The sequence below is a fragment of the Rattus rattus genome, chromosome 16, assembly GCF_011064425.1.
Source record: "Rattus rattus isolate New Zealand chromosome 16, Rrattus_CSIRO_v1, whole genome shotgun sequence".
Classification (NCBI taxonomy): Eukaryota; Metazoa; Chordata; class Mammalia; order Rodentia; family Muridae; genus Rattus; species Rattus rattus.
The window spans coordinates 998,274-1,012,393 of record NC_046169.1 but is presented as its reverse complement, the minus strand read 5'-3'; positions in this window follow the sequence as shown (position 1 = coordinate 1,012,393).

Here is a 14,120-nt window from a genome sequence, read left to right as displayed (position 1 = left end):
GAATGGGAGGCCCACAAGGTCATCGTAAACTTTTTAGCACCACATACATTTGAACTTCTATAGAGAGGCCTCTTACAGTTGGAGATTCCAGTCAAAGCCAAACCACGTTTTTATTACAGACTTAGTAAGAAAAAATCTACTGTTGGGCTCAGTCAGTAGGAGTAATGACTGCTTTTCCAGAGGACCAGAGCTCAGTTCCCAGAACCCACATTCGATGTGTCTAAACTGCTTGTAACTCCACCCCTGGGGATCAGTCCTTCCCCAACATGCACATAACATACACTCACACGGATACAAGTAAATAAACAATAATTTAAAAAAAGAAACTAAATGTTATTTAACCCTTGTCTGTAATAATTCCTCATGGCAGCCAAAGATTATAGTTATCTTTTGTCCCTTAATAAAGAAGTGACATGGGTGGAATTCACATAGGCTGCCATTATAGAATTAAGAGAATCATAAATTCAGTTTGTAATGTTTGCAAGACTCAGAGGAAACCCACACTGAAGTTACGTTTGGAGAAGAATCAGTGGTTAGTAGGCATGCAACTCAAGTAACAGGCAGTGAGAGCCGAGTCCCTTTCACCGTGGAATGCAGTGTAGAACCTGTGAAGTGAGAGTTCCTTTTCTCAGTTTCCTTGAACTAATCGGTCTCTCACCATGAGCTCAGAGCCTGGCTTCTGCAGGCAACTGACAACACGGAGCAGAACTCACTCGCAAAGACTGAGGGCTAAGAGTACTTGGGCCTGATGAAGACTGTAGAAGATTCTCTGCTAATGTGGAAAGAAGGCATTTAGAGTGCCGGAGAAATCCCAGGGAGTATCCGACAGAAAGCTGAAGAGTGCTACGGGCAGCCATGTTGCCAGATGGCTCCATGTGATGGGGGCCATTTTGATTGCAGTGTTGGGGACCTAGTGAGGCCATCGGTCCTCGTGCGGATGACTCAGGCCCAGGGAACTAACAGTGATCAGGGAAAGAGTTCGAGAGATCCTCAGACAGGCGGACGACCCCTGGGAGTCTCCTTTGGTGCATTTTCTTCACACTGACAGGAAGTGGCACGTTTGTCATCGGACGTTTCTGGATGGATGGTCACCACACTTATGGTTAACACTTTTACATTTCCTATGCCCCGTAACTTCAATTCAGTGTTTTTATGAGTTATGTAATAACTTAATTGTAATGCAAAACTTTCTTTAAAAAATGTTCTGGGGTTGGGGATTTAGCTCAGTGGTAGTGTGCTTGCCTAGCAAGTGCAAGGTCCTGGGTTCGGTCCTCGGCTCGAAAAAAAAAATGTTCAAAAATGGGTCCAGCCGGGGTTGGGGATTTGCTCAGTGGTAGAGCGCTTGCCTAGGAAGCGCAAGGCCCTGGGTTCAGTCCCCAGCTCCGGAAAAAGGAAAAAAAAAAAAAAAGAACCAAAAAATGGGTCCAGCCACAGGCTGCCGCTGAAGTGGTCATTTCTCCTGAAAGACCACGAGTAACTGAGGCTTTCTCTCCATTTTTAGAGTCTTAATTCAAAGTTATTATGTTAGTATTGTGGGCATGCTCTGTGAGGTCTGCAGTGAAAAATGGAAAAAAGAAAAACCCTCTTATTACAACCTAAAGCTAAAATACTTCCTAGCACACAGCTGAGCTAGGGCTCTGTAGGCCAAATACTCCACAGGACCTCTTCCAGATGGACTCCAAATGCTCGAGTTTTGCCACTTTCCATCCCTATAAACTTTTCAGGAATTTGGAATCAATTTTCAAGATGATCGTTGAGACAGAGAATCACAAATTTGTTGTAGAGAGAACATCTTGTGTATTGTGTCAATTAAGAGACCTATGGCCTATGGCTTAGGCAGGAAATGGGAAGTAAGTCCTCTGGGAAGAGGAAGAATTCTGGGATATAGCCAGGCAGTGGCTCTGGCTGGGAAGGTGTGAGGAGATGGACACATGGTATCTGAGTGTGGGTAGTCAGCCACGGGGCAGAATGTAGGTTAAAATAAATGTGTTACCTTGGTTACGATCTAGTCAGAGAAGGGTCTAGCTACAGGGCCAAGGTATCTGTAAATATATTTTGAGTCTGAGTCTTATTTCTGGGAGCATAGGACTGAGAGGAAGAACCAGGCCCTAACTCTACAGTTTGCTGTCTTAATCTTTACAACCCAAATTATCACTGAAAACAGTCTTGTTTAATTAACAATGTTCTTGGTGGTACACTGTCCCCCAAATACAGCACAAGGTGGCGCTGTTGCATTTATGCTAAAGTAACCATTTCCCTGGCTACCCAGGCCATGATGTGAAAGTGTTAGGCCTGTACCAAAAGACACCAAAGCGTGGGTTTACATTGCTAGTGTTTATAATGCCATTATTCTCCAAGATAGGAATCGCTAAGCAGAAGAGAGGAGGGGAAGCATGTTCCTTATGGAGGAAGCTCCGGAGAAGCCATGTTTAAGAATAGGAGCATAGAAAGTGCTAGAGGAAGTAAGACGATTCTAGAGGATAATTTCTGTGTCTGCAGTAAGAAGATGCTAGGGGACCATTTCTGTATCTGCAGAGAGGATTCAGTCCTAAAGTTAGGTATCAGCTAAACTCTTCTCTGGGTTTGAACATTCTGCAAGGAGGAGATATCCAGGCTCTGGGGTGATGCCTGAAGTCTGTGTGGGGTTGTTGGGAACACAGATGCACCTCCAGCAGGACAGAGGACAGGAGAGAGTTGGAGCAACCATGTCTAGTGCTAAGGCCAAGTGCAGAAATCACTATCAGGTGCTAGACGTCTCCTCATCTCCCTGCCCAGTGCAAAGCAGGCATGAATCCCACAGCTGGTAAGCAAGAAGGTGAGCTTCCTTAAAAATACACACCAGCATCTCACCCAGAGGCTTTCTCACTCAGAAGATGCAGGTATAGAAGTGAGTTATACATTCATAAGCAGACATCCCCTGCCTAGGCCTAAGAACTGCTACATAGGCACCATTAAATTAAAATCCAGCTGCTGTAGAACGTCCAACACAAAAGCCTGTAGGAAAACAAGAAGAAATTAGCCCAGATGCAGAAGATTCTCCTCCAGGCTGAGTCATTTTTCTGTGCACAAGGGTTCCGTTTTCTATAGATGCAGCCAACAGCAGATTGAAAGAGCTTGAAAAACAGAAGCTGTATGTCTGTCCTGAGCATGTCCCCTTGTCCTTATCCACTAAACAACTGCATCTACATTCTATCCTGTGGGACTAGAAGGTGATGTGGAGAGGAGGATCTGCTGTACTAGCATGAAGACCTGAGTTCAGATCCCCAAGACCCATGTAAACACTGGGACTAATAATACGATCTGCAGTCCCCTTGCTGGGAGAACAGACATAGAAGGACTCCAGATGCTCACTAGCCTGACAGACTTGGCTAGTAATGGCAAAGTCCAGATCCACCGAGAGACCCTGTCTTAAGACAAAAGGAAGACCTCCAGTGTTGACCTTTGACTTCTACAAGCACATGCATGGGCAATCACACCCACCCCTACACACACACACACACACACACACACACACACACACACACACACACATCTGCACATGAACACACATACACACACTCATATTCTACATACACACCTACCCATGCACACAACACACTCACCCCTACACACACACACACATCTGCACATGAACGCACACATACACAAACTCATACTCTACACACACCTACCCATGCATACCAAACACATGCCCCTGCACATACACACACCCCTACACACACAGTCTACATATGAACACACACTCATACTCTACACACACCTACCCATGCATACCACACAAACACATGCCCCTGCACACACACACACACATACACATACACACATACACACACATCTGCACATGAACACACACTCATACTCTACACACACACTTACATGTGCACACTTCACAAATACACAAATCCTACACATATCCCACACATAGCCTTACACACAGAGCGTATCCTGTACATACATACACAGACCCCCTACTCATGCATACAGTACACATGTGCTCGCTCGCGCACATGTAAGCAATCTGGAGGGGATTCAAAGTGTTCAGCAGTGTGTGTGTACGATCTCTGCAAACATAGTTTAAACAGGGCCTAGGACGTCTGAACAATTTCACAGCTGCAGGAGCGTGGAGGCAATCATTCAGGGGTGCAGAAGGAGGATCATATCTCCAACCCTCTAAGCAAACAGTTCTGTGTATTTGCAGCCAAACGCTTTCTAAATTTTTCAAAAACCGTCGAATTGGGACGTTTAGAGCCATCACCGCTGCAAACAACAAAACCTTTCTGAGAATAGTAAAAATCTCTTCAGCCTGCTCGAATCCCATGGAGATTCCACAGCAGTACTGGGCCCGAATAGACATAAAGATAGATGGACAATCAGACAGATAGATTAATGGATGATAGATAGGTAGACAGCATGACAGATGATAGAGGAAATTACGTTATGTGACAATGTGATTTGACTTCCAAATCAGAGTTTGTCTGTGTTAGCCATGGAGAATTCAGTAACGATGTAATAATGTAATAATTTAATTCCGATCATTCATGCCCCCAAAGTCTCATCTCAGAGAAGCAGATAATTGAAGCGGCATTTGTTTACTCCAGTTTATATTATCGGGTTAATTAATTCTACTTCCCATTTCCGTTTGCTAATGTAATGTGACCTCAATGTTCCGTTCTGAGTAGATTGGTTAGGAGACTTGGTTTACACACGTGGCTCTTGCAAATGCAATCTGAGACATATACATGCATTGCAAACCACCATCACTAGATGAAGACCTAATTAATTCATTCTGCAGAAAAGTAAAAATGAATGCTTCCAATTAATGGATGGCACACACCGAAGTTAGTATTTAGTTAAATATTCAAATAAGTCCATGTTTTAGTTTGCTTTCCGTTGAGGTGCTTAGCCACACTGACCAAACACAACTTGGGAAAGAAAAGGTTTATTTCATCTTACGGCCTAGGGTCCATCACCCAGGGAAGCCAGGGCAGGAGTTTAAACAGGAACCTGGAGGCAGGAATTGAAACAGAGAACATTGCTCACTGATTTGGTCCCCATGGCTTGCTCAGCCTGTGATTTTTTTTTTCTTTTTTAAAGTTTTTTAAAAAATATTATATATGAAACACTACATTGTTTCTTCAGGTTTCAACCTGAAGAGACATCAACTAAATTTGCCAGAGGAACCAGAACAAGAAAAACTTGTTTTTGCTTAATGAAGAGAAAGAACAGACAGAAAGAAGGAAAAACACAGATTGGTCCAATAATAATTCAGATTATGAATTACTGACCAAGGTTTAAACAAGATTTTGATTTGTAACTCAGACAACACCTTATATGAGAAAGCATCATGGAAGAGACGGGACAGTCAGCCTGTGATCTCATACATGTCATGGCCACATGTCCTAGGGTGGCAGTGCTCAGGAGGCTGGGCCTTCCTACCTCGATCAACAACCAAGAAAATGCCTCACACACTACCTGAAGACCAATATGATGAAGGCAATTCCTCAGGTGAGGTTCTCTCTTCCCGGGTGGGCCATCACAGCCAACATTAACATCACAGCCAGTGTCTGAGCTTAGCTGCTACCCCCAAATCTCTCCATTACATCTTTCAAACCACCTCTCTAAACTAGGCCCAGTCACACATGTTTATTAATTATAAACTTCCATATTCTTTGCTACCCAGACATGCTGTCCAAAATCACCTCTAAGATGCTGTTTTGCATTCTTTGGTGTAATTATATCTGCATTTCCTGGTTCCTTGTGGGCACGTGTAAGAATTTCATAATTGTGTAAGAATGTGTCTGTCCTCCCCCTTCGGAGACTCCATTCTGAGGCTTTTCCTAGTGCTATTCTCCAGTTTTGATGAGTAACACTGCCCTATGTCTTCTGGAAGCTCTGAGCAGAATGGGAAGGAATGTCTATCACAGACATTCTTTTGTCCTTTGTAGTTTTCTCTCCGAAGGAAAGTCAGAAACATTGTAACTCTCTGAGACCTTAAAAATGTGCGCAGAACAAGCACACAGCTTTTCCTGTTAAAATTCTTTTTAGATTTATTTTTACGTGTACAAGTGCTTTTGCCTGCTTGTATCTGCATGCCTGAGGATGTCAGAAGGGACACCAGGTCCCCTGAAACTGAAGTCACGGGTGGTTGTAAGCCTCCATTTGGGTGCTGGAAACTGATCCAGGCAAGACCAGCTAGTGTTCTTAACCCTTGAGTCATCTCTCCAGACTCTAATATAGCTGTTCTTCATTGGACATCTTAACTTCTAGCTACAACAGTTTTGGACGTTGTGCTCCTCTTGATCTTATAAGCTTACAGTATGGCGGCATCCTTATTGTCTCTGTGACCAGACTGAAATTAGTATTTTGAACCAGCCTGGTTCAGAACTTGCTCTGTAGACCAGAGTGGCCTTGAACTCACAGAAATCTACCTCTGCCTCCTGAGTGCCAGGAATAAAGGTATGTCCCACCGTGCCCAACTAGTGCTGTTATGGAAGGGAGCCCAGAGGACTCTCTCGCCCATTTTCTATTTATAGCAAGAAGATGGTATCCCTGAACCAGCAACTGGCATCTTGACCTTGGACTTCCAGGTTTAAAAACTGTTAGAAATGAAAGTATGTGGGAAGTCATTTAACCCATGGCACTTTTGCTGTAGCAGTCCAAGTGGACACCCTCAAAAGCAATCTGGAAATTTCATACTCTGCTTAGAAATAAGGCATCCATTAGACGCTGGTTGTCTAACAGAATGTCTTCCAACTGGGACCCACCTCAAGGGTTGGGAAAGCAATCAATCAAAACCTGAATAAAAGACTATTAGAATTTTCATGTAATTATGTATAAGCACGTGTCCTACTTTGGAGTCTGTTGTTGTGATAAAGCGTTGGCCAAAGCAATTCATGAATAATAGCCCACCCAGACTTCCCATGTCAACCTTTAAAAACCTATACGCATGCTACCTCTCCTGACAAGAGAAATGGTGCAGGTGTGATTCAATGAAAGCTCTTGAGATTGGAAAATTATTGGGGGGAAATGGAATCCTGCAGTCATTTGTGAGCATGCGCGTGCGTGTGTGCGTGTACAACGGTATGTGTGCATATTTGCCCGTGTGCAGTTTTGTCTAAGATGTGAATTCAGTTAACCGCCGCTGCAGTCAGGTGACAAGGATAATCCTCTCAACCCGAGGTTTCAAAATTCTACTGTCCCTCCCCCTCTCCTCAGCCTCCAGCAACCATTAATCTGAGTTCCGTCCGTATAAGATCATAATATAAATGGAACCATTCAGTACATAACCTTTGAGGACTCTTTCTTCCTCCTCGGCACACTTCTCTTGGGACCCATCCCAGTCGTTGCATGCGTTATTTTCCTGCCAAATGAAATAAAGAGAGCTATCCTGGGCCCACAGTGGCTCGACCGGGCTGTCTGCTTAGACTCTTGCAAGGCCTGAACCAACCCGGGGCTCTGCTGATGAAGCTGCTTCCAAGCTCACTGGAGCCCTTGGCAAAGTCAGCCTTTCGGCGGTGGGACAGGGGTCACCAGGAAGCCCGGCCTTGCATCCAAAGGCTGCCTGCAGCCTCCTTATGCTCAAGGTGGTCCAAAAGTCAACCTCACTGGATTTCTCTAGTTCGGCACAGGATCGTTTCCTCATTTCAAGATCCCTTTCCTTTACTGATGCTGGGAAGAACCTTCAGCTGTGTGATGTAACATCTTCACGGGTTCCAGGAACTCCGGAGTTTAGATATTCTATAAGGGCGTTCGCCCACCGACTGCATTGTGTTTATCAACGCCACGTTGCCTGCAGTCTTTTTACTGCCCAGGTATGTTCCATGGTGCGAGCACTGCATGATTTGTTTAACCCTTCACTTATTGAAAGATGTTTGAAATTTTTCTAGTTTGCAGATGCTGGGAACACCGTCAATATTCTCATCTGTGAGTTGATGGGTATTTAACGTCTTTTTTTTCTATCCCCAGTGTAAATGTGTAGGAGCGATACTGTCCAGTAAGGGCATGTGCATGCTCACCGTTATGAGATGCGGATGCACCATTTTCTAAACTGGCGGCGCCATTTCCATGGTAACCGGCAGTGCCTGAGTGACTGCTTCTCTTCTTGTACTCTTGTACTCTGCTTTAACTGCTTTGCTCCTTATACTGAGGTATCCTACGGCAGATTTAATTTACAGTTGTTTAATGGCCAACAGTAGAGCACAGCTGTCTTCTCATCTACCATTCATTCATTCTCCTTCACAGAAGTCCTGTTTTCATCCTCTGACACTTTTTAAAAAAATATTTATTTTTATTATACATATAGGCACTATTTGTCTGCGTGTATATATGTCTGCCACATGCATGCCTGGTGCCTTCAGAGACCAGAAGAGGGTCCTGCTTAAAAGGTCATCTGGGAACAGTCTAAGAAATCCATTACAAAGTCATTTTTTTTTTAACCTGGAGCAATCATATGCAGACCCTAAAATAAAGGACCCGGGAAGAGACACCAGCTTTGTGACATGAACCTGGTTTGTTTGATGCTTTCAGTGAAGGATCTCCCTGCAATTCACAAGGTCTTGTGTCAATTCCTTCAGTGATGGTTGAACTGTGGGTTTTCAAGGATGTTTCTCCTTGTCCATCAACTGGGGCTCCAGGATGGAAAACAGTAACTGCCTTCCTCCCAGGCAGTTGCTGGTTCCTCTCTTGCATCTGTTTGCGTTTCCTGTTCAACGTTTCCTGTTCAGCGTTTCCTGTTCAGCGTTTCCTGTTCAACGTTTCCTGTTCAACGTTTCCTGTTCAGCGTTTCCTGTTCATTTCAAGGGACCCCATGCTCACTGCATAGGTAGTAAGTGTTGTCTACCATCAGAATCCCTTTCTTACCCATCTCTGACCATTTTCATTGTGGACTTCAAGAAGGTTCATTTTCCCTGGAAACACTCAGAAAGGGAGACCCAGGGTGCCGGACTTCAATGGCTATGGTTTCCACACCGCCCTCTTTCTTCCTTTTAATAAAAATGAGTGACTTATAAACTAATACCTGAGTATTTATCTCCTTGTGATTTTTGATTGTTTGTTTTTATGAGACAGGGTTTCATCAGCCCAGGCTGAACTCCAACTCACTAAGAGAGATGACCTTGTATTCTCTGCTATTTTTGAGATTGTTATTTATGTGTCTTAGTCACATCTGTTACCAAATCCTTCCTTGCACCTCTTCCCAACCTCTCCAACACATCTTTCTCTCTCTCAGCTTCATGTCCTTCTATTTTTTTTTTTAAAATAACCTACTAAGTCCAACTGGTGTTGCCTATATGTTCGTGTGTGTATTGTGTGTGTGTGTGTGTGTGTGTGTGTGTGTGTGTGTGTGTGTGTGTGTGTGTTCAAGATGTGCCTACTGGTCCAACAGCAACAAGACTGTTGTTGGTTGGGAACCAGGCACACTCTCGATTTTATTTGAGGTTTGCTTCATAGGAGGGAATTCATGCCTAATATTGTGAATGTAATCAAAATCCATGGCTAGGAATCAATTCCACAGGCACTGGGGGAAAACCTATTGCTGTTGTCTTGTTAAACAGTCATGTTGTCAACCCAATATCACCCCACTCAACCTCCCATCTCTCCCCAGGGCTCAGGGAACATTGTGGAAGAGGGGGTGAGAGAATGCAAGATCTGGAGAATGGGAAGAGAGGTGTAAATGGCTGTTGCTGGCCTCTGTACAGGGTAGAGTTATTGTACACATACGGGCAGGGCAACTGTAGTCACCCCACATCTTTAAATGCATCTTTCCCCGGTACTTTTCCCCTTTCTTTCATGGCCCTGGGTCAAACGTAAAGCTAGGGCTATGCAGAATGGCGTGCCCTAGAGGTGAAGGAGAACTCTGAGGATTTTACTGGTGACACTGTTCCCAAGGCTATTTGAGTTCTTAAGCATAGTGTCTAAACAGAGATCCTATCAAGGACAGCATGAGCAACTGTCACCTCTTTGCTCCTTGTGGCCAAAGAAACATTCCAGCATAGCCAAGTAAGAGACAGTATGATATGATTTCTTGTCCCTGGAACAGAGCCAGCATGGGGCTCCTCCATGAGTGTCCATGGCTGCTGTGGGTGTGAGGCTTGTTTGTATAATAATGTACATATTCTCACATTCCTCCAAGGAACATCCTCCCCACTAACTTAATGACTCCATGAGAATCAGGAACAGCAGGAGTCCAGGAGTCGAGGGTGTGTCTATGTCTTCAGCAAAATGATAAACATGAGGACCTTCAGGACAGCCCTTAGGGCTGTGGAAAAGAACTCTGAAAACATGAGTTCAAAATTATATTATTCCCAACTATGAAAAAATATAAGTATGTAATATGAGTTATATAAGGAGCTTCACAGACTAAAGGAACAGAGGCAGCTACAGTGCGAACCAGCTTGTCAGAAGATACAAAGACAGGTAGATACCAATGCAGGCAGATTCTTGAGTTCAAGGTCAGCCTGGGACAGAGCCAATTTAGGTCCAGTTGTGGTCAGAATAGTGATTCTAGGGTGGACTCCCACCCAGCTATCTTATTGTTTGTGCTTGTGCTTGTGCTTGCTGTGCCTCCCCAAGAGTCAAGCCTTGGAACTTAGTGTAGGGCTAAGGTCAGGGAATGCTGAATCATGGGATGATCAAGCAGGAAAGTGGAATAGCTGGATTGATGTGTAAATTAAAAACCAGGTTGTGTTATGCATGACGGGAGCTAGCAGGAAGTAAAAGCACTTCTCTTTTAGAATTTTTTTCTAGCAAGAACTGAGCAGTCTGGAGAACTCTGAAGATGGAACACAGCTCTTCAGGAATTTTTTTTTCCAGCAGGACTTGTGATTTGGGTAGGAAAAGTCAGGAAAATGAACACAGCTCTTTTTAGAATCTTTCATAGCTCTTTCAGAATTTTTTCTGACCTTGGTTGGAAATCCCAAGTACTACTTAGAGAGCAAAAACTACTCCTTTAGAATTATTTTTTCTGGCTTTCTGATTTTGATCAAAAAACCCAAGAGTTACTTTTAGAATTTTTCTAACAGGATTTCTGATGTGGTTGGAAAATCCAAGAATTTTTAATAGCAGCTTTTCTGACTTTGGTCAGAAAAGCCATGAGCTATCCCGAGAGCTTTTAGAATTTTTCCTAGTAGAGAGAGCTGTCTCAACCAGAGAGTTTTCAGAATAGCAGGAAAAGCTGTCTAGAGCAGGACAGAGCACACAGAGCAGCCTGGAAAGCCATCTCAGCAGAACAAGGTCTGCCAGCTTGTGACCCATGATGCGACTTTGAGTCAGGAACCCCTCTCTCCAAGCCGAGGCTGGTTCTTGGTACAAATGGCACCATCTTGGAGCATAGCTAAATATTTGTGCTAAACGGGTGATTGCTTTGTGATTTCTGTCTCTTCCCCTGCTTAGGGCATGGAAAAGAAAAGTTAACTCATTCTTGTTCAAAACCCATTCTTTCTCTAGAAGGTTTTGTCTTTAGTAATTCAACAAGAAAGGCCAATGCCAAGTTAAAGAAAATCGATGTGCTGTTAACTTTCAAACTTCAAGAATTTGAATTCAAGCATAGAGAAGTGAGGGCATTGTTTTTTAACAGCATAATAAAATTCTGAAGCTCTACTCTCTTGCGGCTTTCTTTGGTAATTTTTCTGATGCTAGCTCAAATTTATCATTGAGCTGACTTTTACCCCAAACAGCACTTCATGAATAATTCATACTCACAAACATAAAAAGTTCATGAAAAAATATTATTTCTGTCACTGATTTTAAAGCTGAGGTATTTGTCATCTTAACATTAATTTTCAAGGTTTTTTTCCCCCTCAAAACAGAAGATTGGGCTGAAAGGGTCACAAGTCCCACCTTTTTGTACCCGAGCTCCTTCCTCCAGTAATAGACAGAGAAACAAGCAGCTGAGAAAAGAGACTGCAGCACCCAAGAGTGATGGACTCCCCTCAAATAAAGATAAAGCCAAACACAAAAAGCATTCTGGCATTAAACAAGACAAATGCTAAATAAATATTGCCTAAACCAAAGGGACTTGGTGTTTTTAAACAGACAGAAAATATGAATACTACTGAATTTTCAGCAGTTAGGAACAAGACAAATCTAAGTCACCATGGCTGCTTTAAAAGCCATGCTTCTCAAAACAAGGTCACTCACCCAGCCCTAGAGGGGGCATTCAGATCTCACTTATCTTCTGAAAGACTCGGGGATCATTGCAGAAGGAAGGCGGGGTCAGAAAGATGGTAAGAGCCAGAGACCATTGATGACTACAGTGAAGGAGTGTTTTCCACACATAGTAGGGCAGCTGCCCATAGGAACTCACGGCATTGTGACAGCATGCACAAGACCTGTATAAGACCAAGCACAAGGTAGACGGAATCCTAGCATGGAGGGAGGGAGAGGCAGACACAAAGCCCCACCCCTATCTGAGAAGCTGTGGACTGCTGTTCTTCAGGAATGCAGAGCAGAGATGGTCCTACACCCATGTGCCTACAGTTACTAACTTTTAAGGTTGAGAGAAAAGACATCCATCCTCCCTGTTTTCAGCACAAGACTGCATTATACAAAACTGGGGACCCTGGAAATACTCATTGTAATGCCTTTGTTTTGTGGCTCTTTTGACCACCCAGTGTCAGACTAGACAGTGGACTTTCACAGCAGTTTATCCACTGAAAACTTTGAGAGACTTCCTTCAAGGCTTACTGTACATAACCCAGGGTGTTTTCTATTATGTGATGAAAGATCACAGAATTATCAAAGTGTACTTCCTGCTATGCATCTCCTAATTGTGCCTGTGTGTGCGTGTGTGTGCATGTGCGTGTGTGTGTATGACATCCTTGGTTGTACTGCACTCATTTTGTTGACCAGGATGGTCTCAAACTCACAGAGCTCTTCCTGCATCCGCCTCCTGAGGGTGGGGGATTAAAGGCACCACCACCACCCCCAGTTTTGCTTTCAGTTTTTCAGTAATATTTTTAACTCTCCGAGAATTTCATCCAATGTTTTTGATCATACTCATGACCTTTGCTTCAACTCCTGTCAGTTCGACCTCTACCAAACTTCATCCCCTAACCCTCCCCCTCTCTCTTTCCCCCCTTCCTTTCCCCTTCCTGCCTCCTCCCCTTCCCCTCTTTAAAACCCACCAAGTCAAATTGTGTTGCTCAACTGTTCTGCGGTATGGACCGCCCTGGAGTGTGAGCGATGTACCTGGGTTTACACCGTTAAAGAAATGTGACAGTCCCCCTCCCCTACTATCGGTTGTCAGGAGATCCTTGGCTAGCAGTGGGACGCCCAATTCCCACCCCATGCTGGGGTTTTCGGCTGCTTGGGTCTTGTATATGCAGCCACAACTGCTCCAGGTAAACTGTCCTCTTGCATCGGGAAAGCACTCTCCTTGAAGCCATCTATGTCTTTGGCTCTTAGACTCTTTCCTCAGACCCCTGAGCTTTGGGGAGAGGGCTGTTACTCAGATGTCACATGTAGGTCTGAGGACCGTGCAGCCAGCCTCTGATTCTCTCATGAAGACCGGTTGTGGGTCGCTGTATTACCTGCGACCTACAGCGAGAAGCTTCTCTGATGAGAGCTGACAGATGTTCTGATCTATGGGTTCAGGAGATATTCCTCGTGCTAATCTGATGTCTGCTGTCTGAGAATAGAAGGAATGTAAAATCACCATGCTGAAAGTGCCTGAAATGCCTTTTCGGGGACCTGCAAAGCAGACTCTTCAAGCTTTTCCCAAACCAGACCTAAATGCGTCATCTGACCCTTAGTACCTATTTCATAATGAGATATGAATATGGGCTCATTTTTCGGAGTAGAGACTAAGCAGTTTCTTCCTTAAAATTTGAGCTTTTAAACACTATAGTAAAAGCTCTGCTTGAGGAAAGAAACAATGAGTGACCAGTTGGCAAAATTCACACAAAAGAGGCCATTTAGAGATGGTCTCAACCGCTTCTTCCCAGACCATCCTAACAGGTGGAGTGGAAAATTCGTGAATAGTCCTTCTCTGTGTTTATGTTTCTCACAGTTGTGGGATTTTTTTTATTTCGTGCTTAAAAATGTTAATATTTTATTTAATCAGACCATATATGGCAAAGCACTAAAAATCTGTCTGCATCACCGACCCTCTGGGCTCTTCCCAC